Source organism: Zerene cesonia, chromosome 3, assembly GCF_012273895.1.
Source record: "Zerene cesonia ecotype Mississippi chromosome 3, Zerene_cesonia_1.1, whole genome shotgun sequence".
NCBI classification, from domain to species: Eukaryota; Metazoa; Arthropoda; class Insecta; order Lepidoptera; family Pieridae; genus Zerene; species Zerene cesonia.
The window spans coordinates 1956033-1970842 of NC_052104.1; the positions used below are offsets into that span (position 1 = coordinate 1956033).

Genomic DNA, 14810 nt, shown 5'->3' on the forward strand with positions numbered 1-14810 from the left:
AAATGCTACTAAAGAAGCAATTTACTTTATCACCAACATCCAAAATTCAGTTAGCAATATTTCCCTAAAAACAACGCTTAAACTCCTATTCCAGTTATCAGAGCATCTAAAACAAAAGCTATTTCATAAAAAGTTGAGCACGTTTAGCGTTGAGTGGTATCGCATCATCTATCGAACTAATCGGGATAAGTCTGTTGAAGAGTGTCAATGCCTGGTTTAGCACTCAGATCAAATGATAAGGCACAAGAACGCAGGGAATATCTCAGCTTAGGGATAGATATTTTGCCTATTTTCGCAGAATTAGGGCGTCGCTGTGACATGGTTTTATTTTTATATGAGAGATAAATTTTTGGATTCATTTTTTCGTTATGACGGTCGTGATCTTATTTCTTGTCTTTTGTATCAAAACTTGACCTGGATAGTGTAAAATTTTTTCTATTGTCAAAACTAAGAATAAGAATTTTATCATTTACTTGTAGATTGTTATGTTGTCGAAAACGGCACTGATAAACGTTAAATACTTTTCCCTTTCTGATTTGAACGTAATGTGGTGGTCAGGAAAATGGGAGAGGTGATAGGATTCTTCGTTGAAATCAAAAAAATCCTAAAATTTTTCACGGGGTAATTACAATGGAACGATTAATCTTGAGTCCGTGCCAAATACTGTCCAACTTAGGTACTTTATTGATTATGTAGTATAATTTATTAGTTAGAACGTTAGTTATGCCAACAAAACTAAATAATTCTAAGACTAAGAAAGCAACAATGAGTAATTAAGGTTGGTATACACACATTATCCATATGCTCATAATTTCGTATTGTCCCACTTCTGTTGACAGTATGGCTTCCTTTAAATGGATTTCCTTTGTGCTACGGCTTTCGTTATAAGCAGAAAAGGTATTGTTTTCAACGGGTTAGTGTGGCATACTAATGGACGGGACTTTTCTATACCACGGGTCTTTTATGTCGCAGAAATATAGTTGTTTATGAGTCATTTCAATTTGGCCCAGCTTTGAAGCAACTATGCACCATATTCAAAAATTGAAATTTCCCGTGTTTTGATTATCAAGTTACCTTTGTTGTAAATACCACCTGGATTCACCCACAACTTCTTTCCGCGTACGCTGAAGCTTTGGAACGATACCAGCTACGGTGTTTCCGAACAATTACGACATTGGGGCCTTCAAGAAAAGAGCGTATATGTCACTTAAAGGCCGGTAAAGCACCTGTAACTCCTCTAGTGTTACAAGTGTTTATGGGCGGTGGTGACCACTTAACATCAAGTGGCCCATCAGCTACTTTTCTTGCTCTGCCCAAAAAAAAATTCATTAAATCGAATCAAACTTCACCGCCATCGCACTCGACAAATACCTACTCAAAAAACAAAATGAATAGGATAAAATCGATTCCCTCATGCATTCCGATGCATTGACTTGACATTCAATATGCATTCAGTGGACAGTCAGGCCAATCAACCAATTGACAGCGTTTATAAAGTGCAACAGACTGCCAAGAAGCTAATTGTGTTATCCTCAGAGACGCAAAGGACCTGTCGGCCAGAATTGTGGGATAGAGTTCAGAGTCGAAATCTATTTCCTAACTAATATTATCTAGTGTATTTAGTATCAGCATAGACCTATACATACAAATAGGTACTTTTGATAAACAAAATGGTTATACTTTAACAACAATTAGGTCTTTTCAATAAAAATTTACATTAAAACTTTAAAGAAAATTAAAAATAAATGTAAATAATTCCAGTATATATTTTGATTTGAGATTATACGTTTTCCCAATCTTATTTTGAACCCTTGAATGAAAAAGCTCTAAAATTATTGGACGCTATAGTTTTTCATCTATTAGTATGAAATAACTAGACCGTACAATATTATACTTACAATTATATAGTGAGTGAAATAGCTACATAAAAATTAAAATAACGATTCAAAGACCCAACGAAATAAAGCCGAGCGTACTCTAATAACAATTTAGCAAACACGGTTATATTTTCATGTTTAGAGGTCGCGATAAAAATAATGACATTTTATTATTTATGGTTTGAGAAAATGGAGGCAGTGTAATAACGTTCTAAATGGGGTTAATTGGGAAGAAAAGGACAATCCAGCGATTCCTAACGACTTCGTGGGTCGATAAAATGGGATTTATAAGGGCGTAATTAGTGGAAACTTGTCGGAGTATCTGTTTATTGAATTTTTTAATGTAATAGTGGTTTGCCGATGTGGATTGAAGCGATCACTACCGCCCATAAACATTTGCAGAAGTAGAACCGCTGCAAATATGTCTCCCGCTTTTCCGGTGTAAAGGAGAAGGAAAGGTGTGGCTACGGGAATAAAGGAATAGGCTGGGAAGGATACGGGCCACCAGTCAATCATTTAACCCACAAATCGATTTTCTGTGCAAAACGAAAATCGTAAGGGTCAGATTAACTGTTCGCATACTTTAACGAAAACCCCAGTAAAACTGATAACTTTTATTTTATGTAATTCATGGGACTATTATAACTCGCCATCTAGCGTACGAATCATCATTAAAAAGTGGAACGTATTAAATTAAGAGCACGTTAATTAATACAGATCTCGCATCTCTAGTTCACCTTTTTATTTAGTCAGCGTTCAAGAGTTGCATGAATACTATGACAAATACACGAGCAACTAATCCCAAATTAAGGCCGCTTTGACCCGTAAATTTTATAGGGCAAAAGGTAAAGGTTAAACTCTCAGTATAAATGTACGTATATCTGCAGTAGGGTTGTCAACTTAAGTGTTTTAGAATAAAATGTGATTCTGTGTGAGTTTTTTTTAAACACTATTAAAAAGAGATTATAAACACTTGTTTTTTTTGTTCTCTCAATGATGGATGCTCGTATCCTCAACCTTTCCTTTTTTCTCACTATAAAAAGCGGGAAAAGCATTAGCCTCTGCTAATGCCATACCCTTGCTAAAGTTGAACGCTTACCATCAGGGGAACCATCAGCTCAGTTATCTGCTATGTCATTACAACGGTCTATTATTATATTTTCATAATTAATCAATCTTTAATTGTATGTTTGTAGTATATGTAACATAATTATATTTTTTAAACATCGTAACTATATTGAAAAAATATAACATTCCCTCATGTTAAGCTTCAGGATACAAAAATAATAAATTATTTATTTATAAATGCACTAACGAGTTACAACCCTGGCCCCAGTGTCTCCCATTGCTCGTTGAAGGAGTTTTGGAACGATAAAAGTTTTAGATTAGTTTTTAAACATATCGCTGAACGCGACCCTTAGACGCTTTATTAATCAAAACTTTTGAGTTTCCGGAACACGTCCGTAGGCGGTTTGTATATATGATGATGTAATTAGCTCAAACGTATATCAGAAACCTACTAGGAACAGTCATAATGTGTGAATTTTAACAAGTTGGTAGAAGATTTTCTGTAGGCTGAATGGATATCGACTCGATGGATGGTGACTGAGACCAAAATCAGTTTAGTTTATTCTTGAATGCTGATTGAATGTAAGGCGTTTGTATTAGAAAATGTCAGTTAGATGTATAATTTTTTTACAATTCATTCGGCGAGGACTTCTCTAAATTGTATTGTTATTTTAAAACTCATAATAAAGCCTAAAAGATAACTTAAAAACGTTAGAATATTATCTAAAATAATATTTTATATATATACATAATTAAGAACAATATGAACTCATATTTAAACATATTATCGTACGATTATTTTAAAGCTTTATAGTTTTCAACTACTTGATGTTAGTTAAATGAAATCGAAGAGCGCATTGGCTCGGAATTGATTTAGTTCTGAGCTTATTAAGAAAGTTTGAACAATCGTTTAGTTATACGAGTTCACTGGGGAGTCTTATGGCATTGAATTTCTATTGAGCTTCAAAATACGTGATGAGAAAAGGTCTCAGAAGGGGAAAATATATTGTTTTTCTGTCTTATCTCTTGTTGATTCTGATCTTTTATGTGCGACTCTTCTGGTAAGAAAAAGGTTTTTGGTATTTACATTTATTTTATATTTCTTGTTATGTTACGCGGTATAGCGTAAATGATGGATTTTTACTATAGAGGTATAAGAAAACAGCGTTTTTAAAATATCAAAGTATAAACCATAGTGTGTACCATAGCATCAAAAGATTTTAGGTATATTTTTTATACGTTCTTGTGTCTCAGATTTCATTAAGTCTTTATGTCTTTAGTATTAAATGTCACTGGGCTTCAAAGTAGGTACATGAAATTTATAGATATTTGCGGAAGTTGAATACGTCTACAATTTAATACTCTCAGTTACTTTATATGCTTTATAAAGAATTAACTAGATACGTTTATCTCAGGTCAATCTTGCTCTGTATTCATATAATATCCCTCATTATATTGTATTAAATAACCTAACAATGGCCAGAGAACAAGGAAACACTATATTTATTCACACAATGAAGTCTTGAACTTGCTGAGTTTTCACGTAAGAAACTAAGGTCGCCTAGTTTTCCCACCACGTTCAACAGTAACATGGTATTAATGGCCTTGATTTAAAGTTCAAAATCACTTACAGTTTTGTCGTTGAACAAGTTGCATTGCTTTGTGGGTCAACATAATAATATACAGGCGTAATATGCAGTGTTGATGTAAACTACGTCTACCAGTATTAATGCACAAACACGTTCTTGAATAGAATTACATATTATATGGCTTCATTCACTCTGTAAAACTGTATTTTTAAATACTAATTATCCAAGATTTAACGCCAGTTATTAAATATTCAATTTGTTTGACACTAAAACATTTGTACGCACCCGCGTTTTTATTAAAAATGACACTTTGTTCCCGCGCTTTTACATTGATTTTTTTTTTATTGGTTATCACTGTCAATTTGCCAAAGTGCCAGTTGTACAATTTTTCCCTATGGCAACAAATTTTATTAGACTTTTTTTTAAACGTTCATCAATAGACAATGATAAAATATCGAAATGAATAAATAAGTAGACAGGAAATCTATTTGAGAAATTTTGAAATCAATGCTATAATTTTATATATATAAAATTATCTATTTTTTTTATAAATTATGCAAAATCTTTGACAATTATTTTGGAATTATTCAATGCGTATAATGCATACTTTATACATATTCAAACGATGAATAAATATATGTTTTATGTTATTATATTATATGTTTCATGTGATAGGGTAATTTTTTTTAATTAGAAATTAAAAATGTGTCAGTGTGAATACGACATTAATAAATACACACACCCTACACACAGAAATATATACCTACTCACAGAAACATATACCTAAGTACACATAATAAGTCGAGGATGTTAATTATGAAACAAAAGAAAAAATGAACGCAAAAGAATTCTGAAGCGGACCATTATCGAAAAATTTATAGGATATTAATTTGCAATGCGTTCGAGCGGATTCGTAAAAATTAAATATTAAGCCGGGCTGTGAAAGCGAGCAGCCATTTTGAATGAAATACGCACAATGGAAAAAATTCTCGAGTAAATTGTACAACGAAATTGTCGTGGAGAAAAGCTTGAGCGTTAAAAGAGATGTTTATATTAAAACGCGTGAAGTTAAATGGTAACTGTTAAGTGTTTGCAACTTATAAAGTTAGAACTAATTTTCTGGGGCTAGTCCTCGTTGATTTTGTATGTAACACGTCTTTATGTGTCAGCGTTTTGTTTGTATTTGGTACTTTATATGTTTAATTTAAATATGATTTATGTGTTAGAGTTATATTGTAATGCTAGTTATCTGTAATTTTGGTAATAATTGTGCAAGAAAATAAATGTTTTGTTATGATGTCCAATGGATGTTGTACTCAAATATAAAACTTTTTTGGAATATATAATATGTTGAAGCACTTTGTTCGGTTGTACACTACATTTGGCGAGCAACGTGTTATTTTTGTAATTTACTTTTTCAAGATTCTGTGTGGTCCTCGGTGAATTCCGCCTCACGATTTAATTTTTCTATTCTGTAATTTTGTTTTTGTTTAGAAGCATTTCAAAATACTATAAAACGTAAAGCATGTAGTGTTTTTTTATTTTATATCATTTGTTCAACTTAGTTGATTCTTGTAACTATATTTTGTTGAAATAACTGAGCCATACAAAATAAGGACAAAATATATTACTGATATTTAAGTTCTGGTAAATTAAACTTTTCTCTCATTGCCAAGCAGAATCGGAAGATTTTTCGCAAGAAATAAAAGAGAGATGTAAAAACGAATTGCACTGCATTCGCGAGATAATATTGCTAACATAAATAAAAGCATAAAATGTAAAATACAAGTCTTAAGGAGCAAGTTACGACGAAGCTATCGTGGCCATTGTTTTTTAGTTTCTTGATTTTCAAACTTTGTACAGCAGTGTACTATTTCAGAAGCAGTAATTCATAGATAATTTGTTTTACTAGTTTGTTTTATAATATTACCTTACGCAAGCAAGATTCGAGAGTAATTTTGCAGTATTTATTTCAAATGCATTTTCTGCATTTATAACGTGTCTGAAATCTTTATGTGCGCACGTGGAGAGACACATCAAATTATCATAACAATTACCTGAATACATTTTTGTAGTACACGTTATATTACAAACGAAACAAAGGTTTATTATGTTTTTATGGTATACCCCTACAATGATAACTACTAAAACTAATTTTGCTCTATGAATTCTATGACGTTAATAACCACAGATAAAAAAACCACAACCAACTGCATTAATTTATGAATGACATAAATTATGAGTAACTTCCTTTGCACAGATAATGAAATAATTGTTGTGTCTGTGGTAGGCGCCGCCATAATTGCACTAATCAGTGAGTGGGCGAGCAGGTGACGAATTGACCATTTGCTTTGAAGAAAGCAGCTGTTCTTATTACAGCACCATATTATATGTATAACATTCGCTCTGATTTGTGACTATGTATTCTTAGGTATAATAATACTGATATTTAATAGTTTAAAATTGTAGTAGAATTTTAAATTCTACTAAGTTTTGATTTATTTTTTTTAAATTTGTATACGGTGCATTAATGTACACCACACATACCACAGTGTTAATGCAGTAAATTTACAGATAAAAAAATAATACATATATTATCATCGGTAAAAAAATAAGTTGCTGTTAATATTATGTTTCTATCATCGATTCGAGAAATAAAGAAACAAAGTATGAAAGAGCCAATAAAAAGCGACAGCATTTTTATTTATTGCGATAACGAAAAACATTCTTAAATCCACAAATGAAACACTATTTGCAAATTGATATTGAATAATCGATATTATATATAAAATCATTTATAAATGTCACGTTGTACGCTCGTGGAAAGCAAAAAAATCCGAATAATGTTTAGTTTCACTAGTGTAGTAGTGAAAGTGCTTTACGAACAGTTACGTCATTCATTAGTAAACATAATGCGTGGGGACGTGTTTTAAAGAAACAGGAGCCTTTAGTTTAATCACTTTCTTGTTAATATATAAAAATAGTTTTAGTAGTTTAGATTTTTGAATAAATATATTCATGACACAAGGAATTATATCAATTATTGTCGTGTAGCTATGTCAAGGTTTTCTTCATTTACACAAATAACAATCGGCTAATCATTTATTGCAAAATAATTATATATTGCTTAACGTGGCATTTCATTAACTCGTAGTGGGATATGTAGATATCTAATTGTAGTATCTGGCTATCAACAGTTCGATGTTTCGTATAATGAGTCCAAACAGAGCAATACCATTAAAATTATTTTTAACGGAAAACTAAAGTGACTGCAAAGTCATGAGAACCTCTTTATTTTTTTCACTATCATCTGCATAAAAAAAAATCGTAATCATTTGCGTGAAGAAGCACAAAATCTTCACATCCCTACTAATATTATAAATGCGAAAGTAACTCTGTCTGTCTGTCTGTCTGTTACGCTTTCACGCCTAAACCACTGAACCGATTTTGACAAAATTTGGTATGAAGATAGAACTGAACTTGGGAAAGGACATAGGATACTTTTTATCGCGAAAAAAGGGTAGAAAGAGTTGAAAGAGGGGGAAAGTTTGTATGAAAGTTCATTATTGTCAAACCGATTTTGATGAAACTTGGTATGTAGATGGAGCTAAACGTGAACAAACGTGAACAACGTGAAAGAACAAACCATACTTTTTAATGCGAAGAAAATGCTCCTTACCATGTCACGCAATATAAGCGAATTCTACGCGGGCGAAGCCGCGGGCGAAAAGCTAGTAAATACTAAATTTCGGACTTCGAATGAGAAATTTTAGCCTAGATTCCTTATATTCAAGAAAAAATAGCCTATAAGAACAGGTTGCCGCGGTTACGTATTTGACACACATTTTATTCAACTCACGATTCGACTGCGATGAACTATAAGTTCTCGAGTTGGACTAGCGAAAAATACCGGTTTCTTGTGACGTAGATGATGCGTAGTATTTAGGTTGCGTAATTTTAAAGCCATTTCAAGTATATGCCTTTGATTGTCTCGATAATCTTTCGATTTATGTAAATAATGCGTAAACAAATATTTCCGCGAGGCAGAAGTGATGATTTCTTAAGATTTTTTTATCACTATTGCATATTTACACGTAATTTTCAAATTCAATCGAGTTATTAAATTAGTAAAATTGATGTTGTTACAGTACTTATTCTTTTTTGTAGTCGGCTAATATTTTACTCCTTCATTGACTCCGGCAATTATATTTATATTAAGATATTGTATTGCAATATATATGAGACATTTTCGTGGCTTATTCTAGTTTGCGCATAATTTCAAAGCTAACAAAATCTTGTCAGATACCAATAATCGACATTTCCAATACATAAATTGATTCTAAATAATAATTATCCTTCGAGAAATCATAGTACCGTCCCTCTATAGTCTATACTCTATACCATCACTAACGCCGTGTCAACACTCTTACGCAATAAGACCTCGAAAGGCTCTATTGACCCGTGAAGCTTATAACTATGAGCTTAAAGTTGAATTCCGTATAGCAAGCTATGTAGCACACAAGGCTAATTGCAACATGCATGGGAATTCTTTTCGAATGTTGCGTATTTGCTTGTTCTTTTAGCTATAGTGGTAATGGCGTGGTTATGGTAGTGTAGGAAGCAAAATACACAGAAGAAATTCTGTTCAGAAAATTAAATTTTAATGTACTATACAAATAATATCTAGACTTAAGAAAAAGAATTTACAGATTGATCTGTCCAATGGAGATCTTAGAGAAAAAAGAGGGATATAAAACTAGAGGACAATTTCTTTCATTTTTGTTTTTCTATTAAAATATCAAACACTTAATAATATTAAGATCATATTACAAAACAAGATTTGTTCACTTCTTATCTCATTCATATTTCATATAATCATCAAATCCACACCACATCAAAACAAGTGTAAGACTTGATTAATGATAAAATACAATAATTGTCTTATAATTTTTAGCTGCAAATTGTGAGCAAGGTCTTAATGAATAGACGCGTTGTAGTGACAAGGGTTGGTACCTACAAGTGTCATCCTAAATGAATTGTATACTTGAGCGCACCTTTTTCACAGGCACAAAGCATTACCTTTATATTATTGCTGCGGCATTAAATGTAATTCTTCATTAGAACGTGTTTTTATAGATAGGAAAAATGTTTAGAAAATGTAAGACTAAAGTCTTGTTATCTTCGTTTTTAACAGCTGGTAATAATATCTTCTCTCTGATCAAAAATACACATAAACTATATTTTTTACTTGTATGACTGTTTTAATAATTAAATGTTTTACGCTTCACGAATTAAATTCTCACATACTTTAGCTGAGTATGAGAGTATAAAATACAATTTTGTCTATCAAATTATTTAAAAATTTATAAGATACGAATAGCACCTATAATTATATCATTAGAATTGTGTCGATTATAAAAATAAGAAATACTTTTTCACAGCACAATCTTATCTTTTGAATTAATAAGGACGACATAACATACAAATCCTTCGTGTAAAAGTACATATTGAGCACAATAATAAAACGTAATACACTCGAATTTACTCCAGTCATATTCCCAGTATCAATATCTATAAGGTGATCCCACCTGGTACCAATTTCGGGAAGATTCTCACGTGGCTTTCAGATTTCAAATCTGGGAGAGATAGCAAATTGAAAGCAAGCTTTAAAGGTCAATTTATAACATTGAAATCCCTTGTATGGTTGATTTAAACATATAATTAAGAGTATTTAGTTACTGGCTTACATATTTTTGTATTCATTGAATCTCTTTTTATTGTTGCATTTTTAATGTGGAATCGACTAAACTCGACTACTCGATAAAAATCGAGATAATACAAATACATAGTCTCGATTTTTATCTCCCATATTTTATATTATTGATTTTATGCTTAAATGCACGTCGACTATAATAAAATATGTTCATGCAACATTCTTGATCAGATTGGTTTGCTGTTTAAGTTTTTTTAAAATTACCTGAAAATGTAACTTGCGTCTAACTGAAAATGTGTACTAACAAAGAATTAATCTATTTACCGAGATGTATCTATAAAATATTAAAGCTAACATCGCATATTATACGTAATGTTTTAATCATCTAAAATTAAAACTGATCCCTTTTAATAATTACTCAACCTACCTGAGCTTTAAACACCATAATTACTAAGCAAATAATTTTTATAAAAAAGAGAGAACTTTTAATGAGATAGTTTAACTAACGAACGTGCTAATGGGCACTAATTTGTTAACAAATTTAAAAATATCCAGCGATGATTAACATGTTATTGGGAAGAATAACGAGGTTAAATATGATTGATCTTAAACATGTTGAGATTACAAGGAAGATGGTTACTATCAATTTTTTTGTGTTACAATGTGTTAGTATTTAAGAGTTATTTATACCTGATGTAGGTCACATAAATATGCAGTCAATATGCAGCAAATTTAAGAAGTCAATGTCCAATTTCGCACTATCTTTTCAGATCGGAAATTGTAATTTTGAAGCAATCTCCCTCCCTCCCTCCCTTTTTATTTGTATGCCACGTTATCTCTTTAACACAATCCAATAATGAAATGTGAAACAGATAATAGGTGAGTATACCTTTTAATTATTTAGAAAATGAATTTTACATAGCAAAGCACATCATACCTCATTGAACCACATTTATTGTATATTTTAATTTTTTTATAGTAGAGAAATCTTGCATAGATACCTACGCTCCCGGGGAAGGGGCCGTGAATTATGTCGGGCTACGGATGCTCGTTGGAATTTATCCACACCCCCTCGGCGAAATCACATTGAAACTGTTTGTTTCTATTATAATCATAAGTTGAATAACTTCAGAAAATCATGTAAAATATAATTAATTATATATCTTACCGCTTCTTGTATCTATTTGGCGTTTTTAACGCTAAAACGTTATACTCATTTTGAATTTAAACTAAGAGTATTCGTCTTTGATATGTCGTGTATTTCCTATACACGTTTTTTATGTAGTGAAAATATAACTTGAAATTTGTAGATATTTTTCTAATTACAATATGACAGACAATACGTTGATGAGTTTATCATTCTGACCTATAACGCTATTTATTTATCGTTTACCTATGACCAATTCGGATGCTGTCTGTTTTATCAAACGACTTCAAGAGGGTAGATGATTGTCAATTCGACTTGACTGGATGAAACGATTTTTATGGTTATTCTTTTATTTGTAAGCTGGTGCCTCCCGTGTTGTTCTATCTAAATTTACTCTAGTTCTGACAAATAGAAGGTGGTTTAGTTATTGTTTAAATAATTATTGTTGCAGGAATGATATAAAGCGTCATCAGAATAAATAAAGTTTACTTTATAATACGCAAAAAACGAAAAACATTTCAGTTTTCTTTATTATGCCAAGTACTTTCTATGATTTTTTCATAAAACATGACTTCAGTCACGAACAGTTTCACTTATATATTTTCAAAATCTATATCCTAATATTATAAATGCGAAAGTTTGTAAGGATGTGTGTGTTTGTTACTCTTTCGCGCAAAAACTACTGAACCGATCGCAATGAAATTTGATACGTAGACAGCTGGACAACTGGAATAACACAAAGGCAACTTTTTATCCCGGGATACGCACTTACGCGGGTGAAACCGCGGGGCGCAGCTAGTCTACTATAATAGTTATAATTTTTATACGCTTTCATTCCTTAAAAACAAATTAAACATTGAGCGTTATTCAATTGTGTTCACAATTGTTAATTTTGCTTTTATTTAAGTTATTTGACTATATAGTTGATACTGGGAAATGCAAAACTCTATAATTTTTATGTCAATGCCTTACTAACGTTCCGCACGATTTACCTACTGTTATCGCCTAACTTTGAATTACAAAGAGTAATGCCACACCATTTGCATTCAAAGTATAATATATAGTCTAACGTTTTTATTTGCATAACGTTTTATCCCTTTTTCAAAAAAGAATACACGATAAGCTAGATAGATAAGCGCAGGTAAGATTAGACAATTCACTTCTATTGAATATCTTTTAAATTTCTTTAAAAATGAATTAGTTTTATATATATCTTATTATAGAATCGATCAAAAAGACAGCTCTTATTGGAATCTTTAAGGCCTTTTATTTATTTATTTCTCGTCACCTTTTATGTCCATCAAAATTTCATGTAAGGTTTAAAAAGACATGAGACAAGTAACTCATACATTTCAGAAACTTAGATTTATTTTCTATATAACACTGGTACAGTATGGGGTTATGTTTGGTTCAGCATGATAATAAATAGCATAACTAATGTTTTCCCTGCAGAAACTTTGGATCCAATCAATTATAGTGACCCAATTATTGAATTTTAATTAAAATATAATGTTCTCGAAACGTACAATGAGCCGGTAATTAAATGCCGGATCAAATTTATATTGAGTATATTGTACGTCATCTATATGTATATTTTATTTTTCTATTTATCAATATATTTAATAAATTTTTTTTTAGTAGCAATGTTCCCAAAAAAAGCAACGTTTCGAGTTCATAGCGGTTGTTTTTATAATAAATAAATAAAATAAATAAATAAATAAATAATAGTTAGTTTTGTGATTTTATTAATGGTACAATAATTCTACTTGGATTTTTTCATTAATATATTGTTATAATGGTTTATAAATAGTCATTATTTGTTAAAATCAATACGTGTGACTGTAGTGGCTTCCGAAACAATACATATGAGTATGAAGCAGACCAAAAATTTTGACATACATGCTTTGTCCCAGATTCAAATCCAGGACGCTACTCTAAAGCCAAAATAAGTGCTAAGTATAAGTAGCTGGGAAATATAGAAGTAAACATATGTATAGTTTTTTTTTATGTCATAGTCGGCAAAGGAGCTGGTGGGTTGCCTGATGGTAAGCTATATAAGATATACTTTACATTGGTAGAAAATAATATAATATGATGATTACTATGAATTACTAACACTGTTACATGTAAGGACATTTTAAATAAAATTTTCCATACTACCTTCCTTTCTTAAAATTGAAATCTAATTTCTAATAAACGATTTTTCTATTTACTAATGTAAAAGTCGTTGGATACTATCATGTGATAATGATGTATAAATTAAGATACTACATAAGGCATTAAGTAATGAACTATACAATTAAATAACAGTGCTATATCGATTTAGTAATCAAGTAACAGCGGCCAAGAGACAGATAGCACAAAACATTACAGAGCAAACAAAGATGGAAATCTATTGTCGTTGACAATGCATGAAAAAAAAACAAAGCAGTCTGAAGGGTGATTATTGAACGAAAATGCACCAACCGCCCCTGAACTTGACGTCATCCGTTGCTATAGCAATGCTCCCGGGAAAAGCTCGAGGTCACCTCTCAACTTTTTTCACGATTTAATTTTCACAGATAAAAAATCATACAGGCACGTAAATTGATTTTGTAACGAAAAAAAAAAATAATAATAACACTGATTTTTTTAAATTTGGAACGCGACGTGGCCGCGCGTTTACGCGATGAAAGTACGGGGCAAACTACATAAATGTCAGTGGAGGCGGCACATGTGCAGAGCTCGGTAAGGCGTTGTTCACAGTCGTGAGATTTTCACACGATTATAATTAAACGTTGCACGGAAATAAAACAAGGCTATTCAGCTTATTTAATTATTAAATTAGGTATAAGTAGCATTGCTATTTTAAATCTTAAGTAGTCTTTAGATTTATTTTTTATGTTCATTTATATCTACTCTATTTTCAGTTTATATGAATGAAAGACGTTATTTGCGTATTTATTTCAATTAAATTTGTGTCATTGGTTTTATATATTATTTGTATATATTCGTATAAAACATTTATGCAGCTTGAACTATAAATAAAATTTCGAAATTTTGATTCGATTTTGATTAATCTACCACTTTTTACATACAATTAAAAAAACTTAACCATACACAAAATGTCAGAATTTGACGAAAATTTGAAAGAGACTACATGGGCGGCATCAGCTATTAAGTATCCAAAAAAAATAAAGAAAATCAGTTCACATAGGTAGTTATTTAATTTCTGAGGTTGTTACCTTAACACACAAATAATTACAATCGAATTAAACTACCTCCTTTTTTCTCCTCCTGACGTTGATTGAAAAATTTTTTAAATTACATAATTGTTGTGTTAAATAAATTATTAAACATGTGTAGCTGATTTTCCTTGTATGCTGAAAATAAGCCTGTACAAATAATGAATAAATAATTACGAATTTAAAATATTT

At 31.1% G+C, this 14810-nt stretch overlaps 1 protein-coding gene across 6 annotated transcripts in view; it reads right to left on the reverse strand.

The window, feature by feature from the left end:
- Positions 1 to 14091, reverse strand: part of LOC119836144 (chaoptin) — a 49050-nt gene extending 34959 nt beyond the window's left edge. For all 6 annotated transcript variants that reach the window (XM_038361430.1, XM_038361422.1, XM_038361406.1 and 3 more), the window contains exon 1: positions 13861 to 14091. The gene's annotated coding sequence lies outside the window, so the exon portion shown is untranslated. The remainder of the gene's footprint in view (positions 1 to 13860) is intronic.
- Between the last annotated feature and the right edge of the window lie 719 nt (positions 14092 to 14810).